A 12,468-nucleotide genomic window follows, 5' to 3' on the forward strand; every position below is an offset into this window, starting at 1 on the left:
TGGGACGCAATGAAGTATCTGGCCAAATCTGCATGCACTAACTGTACACTAAATTTGTTTTAAATATTTTTGAGGGGCATGTCTTGGGGCAAAGAATGGGCATTTCTATGCTAATCAATTAGTAAAACTACATTAGCATGTCCTAACTGGTTAGTGTAGAATTTGGGTGTAAGCCCTTACCTCCTACAAAATAGATGTTGGTAAGCATTCACTCAGTAATTTATTTTAACATTCATGTGCCAATGGTATGATTAGTGCATGGTCATTTTAGTGCTGCATTAAAAAGGTTTTAGCAAATGAGAAAAACCCATGCAAGGCCAATTTTTTTCCACTGCTTATTAAAAGGACCTCTAAATGTATTTTGCTTTTCATATGGAATGCTTCTTTGATATTGGCAAAAAATGCAAATAAAAATAAATAATAATAGAACATAAAAAAAGCCTTACTAGGTCAGACCAATGGTCCATGAAGCCCAGTAGCCCATTCTCAAGGTGGCCAATCCAGGTTCCTAGTACCTGGCCAAAGCAAAGGAGTAGCAACATTCCATGCAACCGATCCAGGTCAAGCAGTGGCTTCCCCCATGTCTCTCTTAATAACAGACTATGGACTTTTCCTCCAGGAAATTGTTCAAACCTTTCTTAAAATCAGCTAAGCTATCCACTCTTACTACAACCTCTGGCAATGTGTTCCAGAGCTTAGCTATTCTGTGAGTGAAAAAATATTTCCTCCTATTGTAAAAAAATTTTGCAAACTTTTTAGTTAAATTGGTTAGAACTAGAAAATGACACGGGGACCATTTACCGTGGTCACTGCAGTAAATCCGCAGTAATGGGGACATTTACAACTGGTTTACCACAGGAATGGGGACAAGACCTTTCACCGCCACATGGAAGTGATGAAAAGTCTTGCTCCTGTGTTAAAAAAAATTGTGCTGGTGTCAGACCTTAGCATCTCCTCCGCAGGCCTTTAAGGGGGGGAACAGGTTTTAAAGTGGGGTGCAGACCTTTAAGGGGGGGACAGGCCTTCAAGGGGGGGGGACAAGCCTTTAAAGGGGGACAGGCAGGCCTTCAAGGGGGGAACAGGCCTTCAAAGGGGGGGGGACAGGCCAGGGATGGTGGCACAGGCCTTCAGGGGAACAGGCAGGACTTCAGGGAGGACAGGCCTTCAAGGGGGGGGACAAGCCTTCGGGGGTACAGACCTTCAAGGGGGGACAGGCCTTCAAAGGGGGAGACAGGCCAGGGATGGTGGCACAGGCCTTCAGGGGGAACAGACAGGACTTCAGGGGGGACAGGCCTTCAAGGGAGGGACAAGCCTTCGGGGAGGTACAGACCTTCAAGGGGGGGACATGCCTTCAAAGGGAGGGACAGGCCTTCAAAGGGGGGGAAAGTCCTTCAAAGGGGGGGACAGGCCTTCAAAGGGGGGACAGGCCAGGGATGTTGGCATAGGCCTTCAGGGGGGACAGGCAGGCCTTCAAGGGGGGGGACCGGCCTTCAGGGGAGGGGGGCCCTGGTGTAGAGGGAGGGAAGGAAGGGGGGTTCAAAGAGACGTGCAGATGCCGGACTTTGGGGGGGAAGAAATAATGGGTCTAAAAATAGAGGAGAGGGCGAGAGATGATGGACAATGGGATTTAGGGAGGGAAGGAACAGAAAGGGAGAGAAGTTGGACACAAGGGATGGTGTGGAGGGGGATAGAGATACTGGATAGGAGGGTAGTTGGGAAAAGAAAGGGAGAGATGGTGGACCATGGGGAGGTGGGGAAGGAGGGAGAGATGCTGGATGAAAGGGTAGTTAAGAAAAGGTGGATCTGTGGATGGAGACAAAAAAAAAAGAAAGATGCCAGACCTCTGGGGGAGGGAAGGGAAACGGAAGGGGAGGACAGAGATGGCAGATGGATGGTTAGAAGGAGAAAGAAGGAGACCCTGGCAAGCAAGTTATCAGAAGACAACCAGAGCCTGGGACCAACAAGATTTGAATAATGACCAGACAACAAAAGGTAGAAAAACTAATTTTATTTTCCACTTTGTGATTACAATATGTCAAATTTGAAACGTATATCCTGCCAGAGCTGATGTTAGACCGCAAATGTGAGCTAGGATTTAAGAGAGAGAGGAAAAGTCTTTTATGTTTGTTTATTTTGTTTACACCATAGCACCAGTGTGGTTAGGAGAAGGCAAAGGGAGTGGGCAAAGGGAGTGAAGAGGCTATAAAAGGGGTGAAGAGGCTATAAAATAAACCCACCAGGATGTTTGAAAAAAACACCCAATTGGGCAGGAAAATCAAATCGAATCGAAAAACCAATTCAGTAGGCTGAATCGAATCGAAATTTTTTTTCCTGAATCGGGCAGCACTATCTCTCTTCACTTATCTCCCTCCATGTTTCTGCCCCCCCCCCCCTCGTATGAGCTCAGCTCAGCTGATAAGTCCTTCCTGTCTATGCCCTTCTCTTCCTCCTTCACTCCAGACTCCAGCCCTTCTACTTTACTTTGCTGTATGCTTGGAACAAGCTGCTCGAATCTCTATACGGCAGGCTCCATCTCTGGCAGTACTCAAGCACACCTTTTTGAGACTGCTTTCAATTCCTAACTCCTTTCACCTAAGGTTCCACATCTTTAACCCTATATGCCATGTCTGTCTGTCCAAGTTAGATTGTGATGGAGCAGTGCTGCATAAGCCTTTCAGTGCTATATAAGTGATAAGTAGTAGTAGTAGTAGTATAGTAATATAATCTACATTTGATCTTCTGGCAGTTTTTGTCTGGAACAATCTATCTTTGCAAATTAGACAAATCAACTCTTATACTCAGTTCAGAAAGAAATTGAAAACTTATTTGTTTACATCAAATTATAGTTAAGATATAGCTCAGTTTTAGGTCTTTCTTGTCCTATTAATCAAATTTTGTTGTTTTTTTTTTCGTAACTTCTCCTCAGATAGAAGTCCTCTTACCAGAACAAAGTTGCACTGCTGAGAAGCACATGTTAAATGTCGAGCCACCCATTGTATTCCTATGGGTGGCTTGGCATTTAGCAAGTGCTGCTTGGCAGTGCACATTTGTAAGAGCCCACCTTAATTTTGTAAACCGTGTTGAACCAAGAGAACCCAGCAAAATAGAAATACTAAAAATAGAATATATTAAATGCCCACCTATTTGAATCTTTTCCACCATGTAATCAATCTAAGTTGCCTTATTTTGCAATTATTATCTGTGCTTGTCATGAAACCACTTGCAACAATTATGGCCATATTCTATAAACAAAGCCTTACTGACGCCTAACTTGTAGAAAACGCAATTTAAAAACTATTAAAATCATTTTTTTTTAAATGTAGGTGCCTACTGATGCCTAGAAAAACAGTGCCTGCATTGTGACATAAGAACACAAGAATTGCCAATGCTGGGTCAGACAAGTGGTCCATCGTGCCTAGAACATTGCTCACGCGGCGGCCCTTAGGTCAAAGACCAGTGCCCTATTTGAGTCTAGCCCTACCTACGTATGTTGTGGTTCAGCAGGAACTTGTCTAACCTTGTCTTGAATTCCTGGAGGATGCTTTCCACTATAACAGCCTCTGGAAGAGCGTTCCAGATTTCTACCACTCTCTGGGTGAAGAAGAACGTCCTTATATTTGTACCAAATCTATCCTCTTTTAACTTTTGAAAGTGCCCTCTCAGTCCCCTCTTTTCAAGGGAGAAGAGCCCAATTTCTCTAGCCTCTCACTGTACGGCAACTCCTCCACTCCCTTAACCATTTTTGTCACTCTTCTCTGGACCCTTTTTCATGTACGGTGACCAGTGTTGGACGTAGTATTCCAGGTGGGGGCACACCATGGTCCGGTATAGCGGTATGATAACCTTCTCCGATCTGTTTGTGATCTCTTCCTTAATCATTCCTAGCATTCAGTTTGCCTTTTTCGCTACCGCTGCACAGAGCACGGTTGGCTTCATTGACTTGTCTACAAGTACTCCCAAGTCTCTTTCCTGGGGGGTCTCTCTGAGTACTGCACCAGACATCCTGTATTCATGTATAAGATTTTTGTTACCGACATGCATCACCTTGCACTTATCCACGTCGAACCTCATTTTCCATTTCGCGGCCCATTCCTTGAGCGCGTTTATATCTCATTGTAGGTCTTTGCAATCCTTCTGTGTCCTCACTACTCTGAATAACTTTGTATCGTCCGCAAATTTAATCACCTCACTCGTTGTACCAATTTCCAGGTTGTTTATAAATATGTTGAAGAGCACAGGCCTGAGCACCGAACCCTGTGGCACTCCACTTGTGATGCTTTTCCAGTCCGAGTATTGTCCATTTACCCCCACTCTCTTTCCTATCTGCCAACCAGTTTTTAATCCACGTGAGTATATCACCCTCGATTCCATGGCTCGCAATTTTTCGAAATAGTTGTTCATGCGGAACCTTGTCAAACGCCTTCTGAAAATCCAGATATACAATGTTGACTGGGTCACCCTTGTCTATCTGCCTTTTTACTCCCTCGAAGTGCAGTAAGTTCGTCAAGCAAGATCTTCCTTTGCTGAATCCATGCTGGCTGGTCCTCATCAGATTGTGTCCATCAAGGTGATCGATGATGCGGTCCTTTATCAGCACCTCTATCATCTTTCCCGGTACCGAAGTCAGACTTACTGGTATGTTGTTTCCTGGATCTCCCCTCAAAACTTTCTTGAAGATCAGCGTAACATTCGCCACTTTCCAGTCTTCCGGAATCCTTCCTGATATCTAATGTAGGCATGGCTAACACCAGAAGTGGCATTAGACAGCATAAAGCACCACCGTAGCCACAATTCACGTGAAAGGTAGGCGCTATAAATGTAGGCCTATTAAACCCTGGCCTACATTTCCAGTGCCTAACTGCCACAAAGTTGCAATTCTAGAATTGGCACAGTTGTGTGATTGGCGTGAGATAAGCAGCCATTTTTGAGGCAGTCAACAATGACCGCCATTTATAGAATCCTGCCCTTAATCTAACTCTGCATTTCATGAGGTCTCAGAAATTGATAGCCTGGCACACCGTATAGTTCTTTTTTCAAATGGTTTATTGTTTTACTGTATATGACTAAACCAATGATTACACTTTGTATATTAATGTAAGTCTTCCAAGAATTGAATTCCATTTCCATTCAATGAAGAAAATGCAGAGAATTAAGGTCTCTATATAGGACCTATTTTCAAGGCTCAGATCCAAATGGCCTTTCAATTTAAGTGTAAAGGGACACTAAAATTTCTGGGAGTTTAATTAACTGGTAACTAGGAAGTTTGTATATTATACATTATCTTCTTCTATTAAAAAGTGAAGCCAATAAATCATCTGTCACTGGCTACCTTAGCCCTGGACATTTTGGGCCATGTGCAGACATAGGCATTGAATATGTGGGACCAATTGCCCAGCCTAGCCAACAAGTTGGGCAGTTTCCATCGAGGGCTATGCACTTAGTTCAGAGATTTTCCACTTTTTTCATTCTGTATTTTTCCAATGGAACAAAAAATCACTGGACGAAGTGTATAGCTCTTGATGGAAACTGCCCAACTTTGTTGGTTGGGCTGAGAACTTTACAGCGGCCCCTCGTATATTCCCTTGCAAAGAGATTAAACATTTACATTGGAACCTTAAAAAAATGGTTCACCTTGATTATAAAACCCTTAGGTTTTATTTGGAGGAATAATTTCTTCCTTAGCTGCATAGCAAAGCCACAAGATGAAACATTTGAAATTTTTGACAACAAAAGGCAATTTCATTTTTCTTGAAATATAATTTTAACACCTTAATTTTATCTCTTTCCACAGTAAAAGTGACCATGTGGGTAAAAACTCTTATAGCAATGTTGTCTGTTGATGTTTCAAGGAAATTAGTCAAATTAAAGTCACTACCCTCCAAGGAGTCAAAGGCTTCTTTCTCATCATTAACTGCACAAGTTTTATACGAAAGGTAATAACAATGAGAAACATTTACTTCAACTTATATAAGCAGTACTTCCTTAAAATATTTAAGAAGTATAACAACAAAGCAATCTAGTAACAGGAAGATTCAATTATCAAAATTCCTGGCTTTCAGCAAAGTTTCCAGTCCATAACGGATTGAGAGACTGTCTTTAACTGCATTTGAGCCAGTTGTCTTAAGAGTTCCACTTTCTGGAGCCTTTGTTCAATTTGAAGAAATCTCTTTCCCGTATCCTATATTTTTGTAGTTGTTTCCTGAGAAAACTGGCACAGTTGGACCACTGCTTCACCCATCCTAGATCAATTCTAGTAGCAACAATCCAAATGTCATTAATATCTTGCAATAAAGATACCAAATTAACTATAACAGAGTGAGGCATTATTAGTTTAGGACGGTAATCGCACTGAACATTCCCCAGAAGGGCCAGCATAGCTAAGCTTTTCCCTGCCAAGCCCTCAGTCCCACTCACTCTATGGAGAATGGAATCAAAACAGGAAGTACTAGGCATTGGAGGACAAGTCCTATCGAGAGAGCTGAATGATGTTTGTTATATCAGAGCGCTTGTATTGCCATGTCCTACTTGCAATAGACGTACCAGATGTTTGTCCATAGGGCCTTGTTGTGGGATACTGGAAGTCTTCAAAACCTTTGTTGTTTTCAATGCCCCTTTCCTCTTCCCCCATAATGGAAAGTTAAAACTGATCTTAACCCACATTTAAATGAAACCTATGTGGGGAAGAATCCTTGGTGCTTCAAGGAGTTTCCAAGGGGCTCACCTGCAGTCACACTGCAGGTGAGAGCATGCTTTTGAAAATTCTGGGTGCCTGGAGGATGTTGTCAGTACCTTGTACCTCCAAATGGCCACTCCATACAGCACTTCTTTGTCGTTCCAACTATAAGAAAATCTCCAAAGCCCATCATATTATTGCTATTGGGAAAATATGGTTTAATATGTTATATTTAATTAATATAGCATATATTAGCTTTGGTTGCCTTCAAATATTGTGTCACAAGAGCCCTGACTTATTATTCTCTGAATAATATGCATAAAGATAGAGGGCCCAGCCTTCTTACACAGCATAGCATTATAGTTATATTGTACCTTTTTCAGCCTAACATCAGACTGAAAAGCCTCCGCACAGCTCTGCTCAAGCTGTCATATTTCATACTCCATTCTACTTAACTCCCTCCTCCTCTCCTTAACCCTAATTATAACAAAAGTAACTATTACATTGTGAATAATGGCCTTATAAGCATTCCACCAAATGAATGGATCATAGTCAGCCAACAAGTTATGAGTAAAATAATCATTAAATGCAGAAACAATCAACTCAATGAAAGCTGCATCCTGCAACAATGCAGCATTAATATGCAAAATAGGTCATTGTACCCGAGAGAAAGCTCCCATGCTTCAAGATTGCCGCATGGTCTGAAAATACTATCCCATGTATAGCAGAATCCAGCAAAAGTCTTAGAATCTAGAAAAATAATCTGTATGAAAATAGGATTGATGAACAGGCAAGTAACAAGTAAAACTCTTTTCTGTAGGAGCAGGACTTGCCATGAATACACCAAGCTCAGCAGTGCCATTGTAGAGGCAATGACTCCGCTGACCTTAGTCTGCTGCCTCAGTGGCATAGCGAAGGCGAGAGGCGCCCAGGGGGGTGAAACCCCCCCTCCCCACCCTCTTCTCCACCCCCCACCTCCATACGCTCCTTCCCCACCCCCTCCAGTCGCGCGCGCGCGCTGCTTCCTTCCCCCCGTACCTCTGTAATGTTCCTGGTGCGAGCAGAAACCCTCAATTTGCTGTTGTGCCAGCGTTGGTTCTTCCTCTGAGAAGCAAATTGGGAGTTGCTGCTCACACTAGGAAAGTTATAGAGGTATGGGGGAAGGGAAGTGGCACGCGCACACGGCGGGGGGGGGGGGGGGGAAGGAGCAGGGGAGATGAAGAGGAGGACAGATGACTGAGCCTTCATCAAGACGGCACCTGGGGTGGACCGCCCACATTTACTACACCACGGTGCTGCCTGTAACTTGCTGACTGCTATCCAAAGCAATATCCTGTTTAAAAACCCCTTCCATTATTCTATAGTCATACCACAAACTGTGTAGCTAAATTAAAAAAAAAAAAAAAATCAGGTGAATTCACATGCAAAAGTAGCCCCGTGGATCTTACACTGTACAGAAACCCAGTGCCCCTCCCTATCAGAAACATGTGAGACTACATCATACTGCAATTGCTTCTGCACCAATACCAACACTCCATTGTGGCTATTAACTTCACGAGAGAAAGTAACCATCTTCATAGAAGTTACTGGTATTTCTGAACCCAGTGGTGTAGTAAGGGGAAGAAGGTCCGCCCTGAGTGCCGTCTTGGTGAGAGTGTAGGTGTCAGTCCTCCTCTCCGCCCCCCCCAGCACCATGCCTGCGTGCCGCTTCCTTTCCCCTATACATCTGTAACGTTCCTGGCACGAGCAGAAACCCTCAACCAGCGCCAGCTTCGGCTCTTCCTCTGATGTTACTTCCTGGACCCGTGCCTAGAAAGTGACATCAGAGGAAAAGCCAACGCTAGCGCGACAGCAGCTTGGGTGTTCCTGCTCGTGCCAGAAATGTTACAGCGATACGGGTGAAGTGGTGCACATGTGGCAGAAGGGGGGAAGGAAGGAGTGTGTGGAGGTAGGGAACAGAGAAGAGGGTGGTGGAGGGGTGCCATCGCCCAAGGCGCCTCTCACCCTCGCTATGCCACTGTCCGAACCCTTTAGAAGCTTGATGTTAAACAAGTTCTCCATTGAGTTATATAGGCTACTGTACAAGTTGAAGCTAAGTGCTTGTTTATTGTGTTGGTTGAAAACATTAACACTATTCCCCTCTTTTACTAAGGTGCGCTAACCGATTAGCGCACGGTAATCGAATTAGTGTGCGCTAAACGCTAACTCGTCCATAGACTAACATGCACGCGTTAGCATTTAGTGCACACTAAATCCGTTAGCGCACCTCAGTAAAAGAGGGCCTTTATATTCAGAGACTCTTTTGATATTTTGTGTAGACATAAAAAAAAGTGGTTCCCACATTATTGTACTGTGGGAGATTTTTCTGATTTATGTTGAGTCGAATCAAGCAACCTTCAAACTAAATGATTTAACTGACTAGAAACAGCTGATGACTGATTAAATTGCTTATTTGGAGCTATCCATTAATTTTCAGTGCTGAAAATTAGTGGTTAGTACCTAAATAAAAACCAACTTTTGGGGAGGGGGTGGAGTCAGCAGTTAGCTGGGTAAGTGCCGATATTCAATATTTAATCAGCCAGGTTAACTCCATAAAACACAGCCCTGGCTTAATGCAGGAACCCCTGGCCACTTAAGTTCAGAATATTGACTTAACCAGATGTGTTAGCTGGCTCTGCATAAACCAGACATTCAAAGTGCCAAAGTGTGGGCATGGCCCAGCTTTGACTATCCAGGAACAACACTGGCAGCAGTGGGCAAACTCTGGCTCAGTATTTATCCCCACCCTTCCCCTTTTTTTTTTTTCCTGCATTTGGGTGGTCAATCTTTGTGAGTGAGGAGAGGCATTTTGCTACCATGTAATTTCTGTGCAGATATTTTGTGCAACCTTTTCTGGTTTTCAATAAGAAGTGTATCTGTGTTTTAAGGCCCACTGTAACATTACTCTTATTAGGTTGTGCCATTCTGCTCACATATGGTCTTTTAATTCTTATGTACACTACTTCTTATATATAGCAATACTGAGAACTATGTCCATAAACATATATTTCACGCTGGTTCAAAACACACCGTTATGTACAGGAATCTTCAAACTGCCGCAGGTGTAACGTAACATCCAGCGGCCACAATCCTCATTAGTGCCCTGCATCACGGTGGATATGATGGACAGCACTGACGCTAAGAGCTCCTGGACTAGACTATCTTTCCCGACCTTGAAAAAGTGATCAAAACACGTCGGAGAGATAGAGGGGGGGGACGAGACAATGTTGGAGCAGCACTATTAAGTTAAGTCAAGCCTATTTATTTAATCATGAAAATTAATAAGATGTAAAATTACTACTACATAATGAATCAATTGAATTAAGTAATTTTTTAAAAAAACATTTTTTACTTTTTCATTTCTTCAAGTGATTGAAGAAATGAAAAAGTTAAAAAAATTTTTTTTAAAAATCTCAATATCACCATGATACAGGACACTAATGAGGATTGCAGCCGCTGGATGTTATGTTAGACCTGCGGCAGTCTGAAGATTCCTGTACATAACGGTGTGTTTTGAACCAGCGTGAAATATATGTTTATGGACATAGTTCTCAGTATCACTGTAACCTTTTGCAGTGATGCCTTTTCCTGGGTAGGGTTGTTGCTGTTGATACAGTTTTAGAACTTCTGTACTCCAAACATATTGAAGCTTCAGATTTATACAGTATCTTGAGATCCATGAAGATATATTGAACTTTTGTGGCAGACAAACTGATAACACATTTACACATAATAATAAATTAATGTAAACTGTTCAGGGCTGCCGTGGGAGAATGGTATAGAAAATTGAATAAATAAACAAACAAACCTGTAAGGTGGGCACTACTGAAATTTTGATTTTGTTGATTTGGAAGATGTTTGGTATTGCTATCTAGCTTAACCTTTTTGAGCCTGTGTATTCACACTGTAAGTTAAGCTTGCCTAACAGTTGTTTTATTCTAGTGGGACTTCATAGTCAGCAATCCTACCTAAGGTGTGCTGCTGAGTAATTTTTATTTTTATTATTATTATTTTTTAGTAGTTATATCCCACTTATAGCTACTTAATCTGTTCTGAGTTCATTGAGGAGAATGGGATATAAAACGAATCAAACAAATAAATAAGTGGTTTACATTCAGGTCCTCAAGTGTTTTTCCCTACATGTGCTGGTGGGCTCACACTCTACCTAATGTACCTGGGGCAGTGGGGGATTAAGTGACTTGTCCAGGGTCACTAGGAGCAGCAAAATCAGTTTATATTTATGCCATGGCTGTGTCTTTGAATAGAGACTTCATTGTCTTCTTTCCTTTGGGGCATTGTTTTATAGAAATTCCCAACCTTGTGTCGGTGCATTAAAATATTAATGCCAACTTTTATGTTTGCTCTTGTTCAGCTATAGAGAAATCTCCTTTCATTTCCTTACTATCTTTAATTAAGGGCATTTGGATAAAGAACAGTCATTGCTTTAAACTATCAAGTGAAATCTTAGGGAATGAGTTCCGTATTCCTTGTGCCATTGATCCTCTGTGTCACCTTATCTCCCTGTACCTCCAAGACCAAGCTGAAAGCAAGACATTCGTCTTAATTTGGTTTTGTCAATATTTTTTTTAAAAAATCCATTAAACCTTTCAACAGTTAGCAATCACCAAATATTAAGCGAACATGATGTCAGAAAAATCCACTCATTACACTAAGGTTTATTCTTAGATTATTTTCTAAAGAAAGTAAGGAGAAAGTATGTTTTTTACCATCAGTAATCAAGGCCATAAGTATTTTTAGAAAAGAAAAAAAATCTTAGTCTTTGGAGCACAGTGTCCATACTGCAGCTATATTCTGACCTCTACCAACATAAAAACATGTAAATAAATTAAATAGACCCAGACTGGAATTAGCTTGCTCATTTGGGACTCTTTACTTAAAGGAAAAAACAATTAAGTAGAACCTTGGCTCAATCTCATTCTGTCTACTTAGCCTCTTCATCCCTCAATGTGTGGTTAGTAAGTGTTGTAATCAGGGCTAAGGCCTGCTATCATTCGAACTTAATTAAAAAAAAGAAACAAGCGGTGGAGCTGTGAATTAGAAATGAAACAACACACTACCCTGACTAATTTGAAGCTCATGTTAGATTAATAATGCAAAACAAAGAACAAAAGGACATTGTTATGCGAATTGCTGTCCTCCCTGGCCAGGCAAAGGTCAAATCATAGGATTTCAATTTCATCCGGAGTCACTTAATCAACTCTCTCGAAAGGAAGACCATATGTAGTTCTGAAAGCTGCCCATTGTAGCTTAGTCAGTAGCCGTAAGAGACAGCATGGTCGTAATCCTTACCATTCTCAATCTTTTATTTCCCCGTTAATATAACAAAACCTCATTATCATTAATGACTAAGGAATGGCACAAGAGATACTTTCTGAAGATGATTTACTCTCTCTGAATCATAAATCTCAAAGAGGTTGTTTGGGGCAAGTAATAGTGAAGTTTGTAGGAATATTTTAATAAAATACATCGTTGAATGAAACATTTGCTGATTTGCTCTGCTAGGCATAATGTTCAAAATCATTTATATCACAAAAAAATATTTGTCATAAGGAGTAACCTACATTTTCCCCACATTCTATAATTTAGCACACACAATTTTGTTTTACATAAGTCTCTAGTAAAAGAGAAAAGTGTAACTTAATTTATAAATTAGATGTTAATTGGCACTAATTTGCAGTTATATACATAACTTCACTTATTTTTAATTCTATAAACCTAAGGGAGAATTCTCTATA

Source organism: Geotrypetes seraphini, chromosome 7 (assembly GCF_902459505.1).
Source record: "Geotrypetes seraphini chromosome 7, aGeoSer1.1, whole genome shotgun sequence".
NCBI lineage: Eukaryota > Metazoa > Chordata > Amphibia > Gymnophiona > Dermophiidae > Geotrypetes > Geotrypetes seraphini.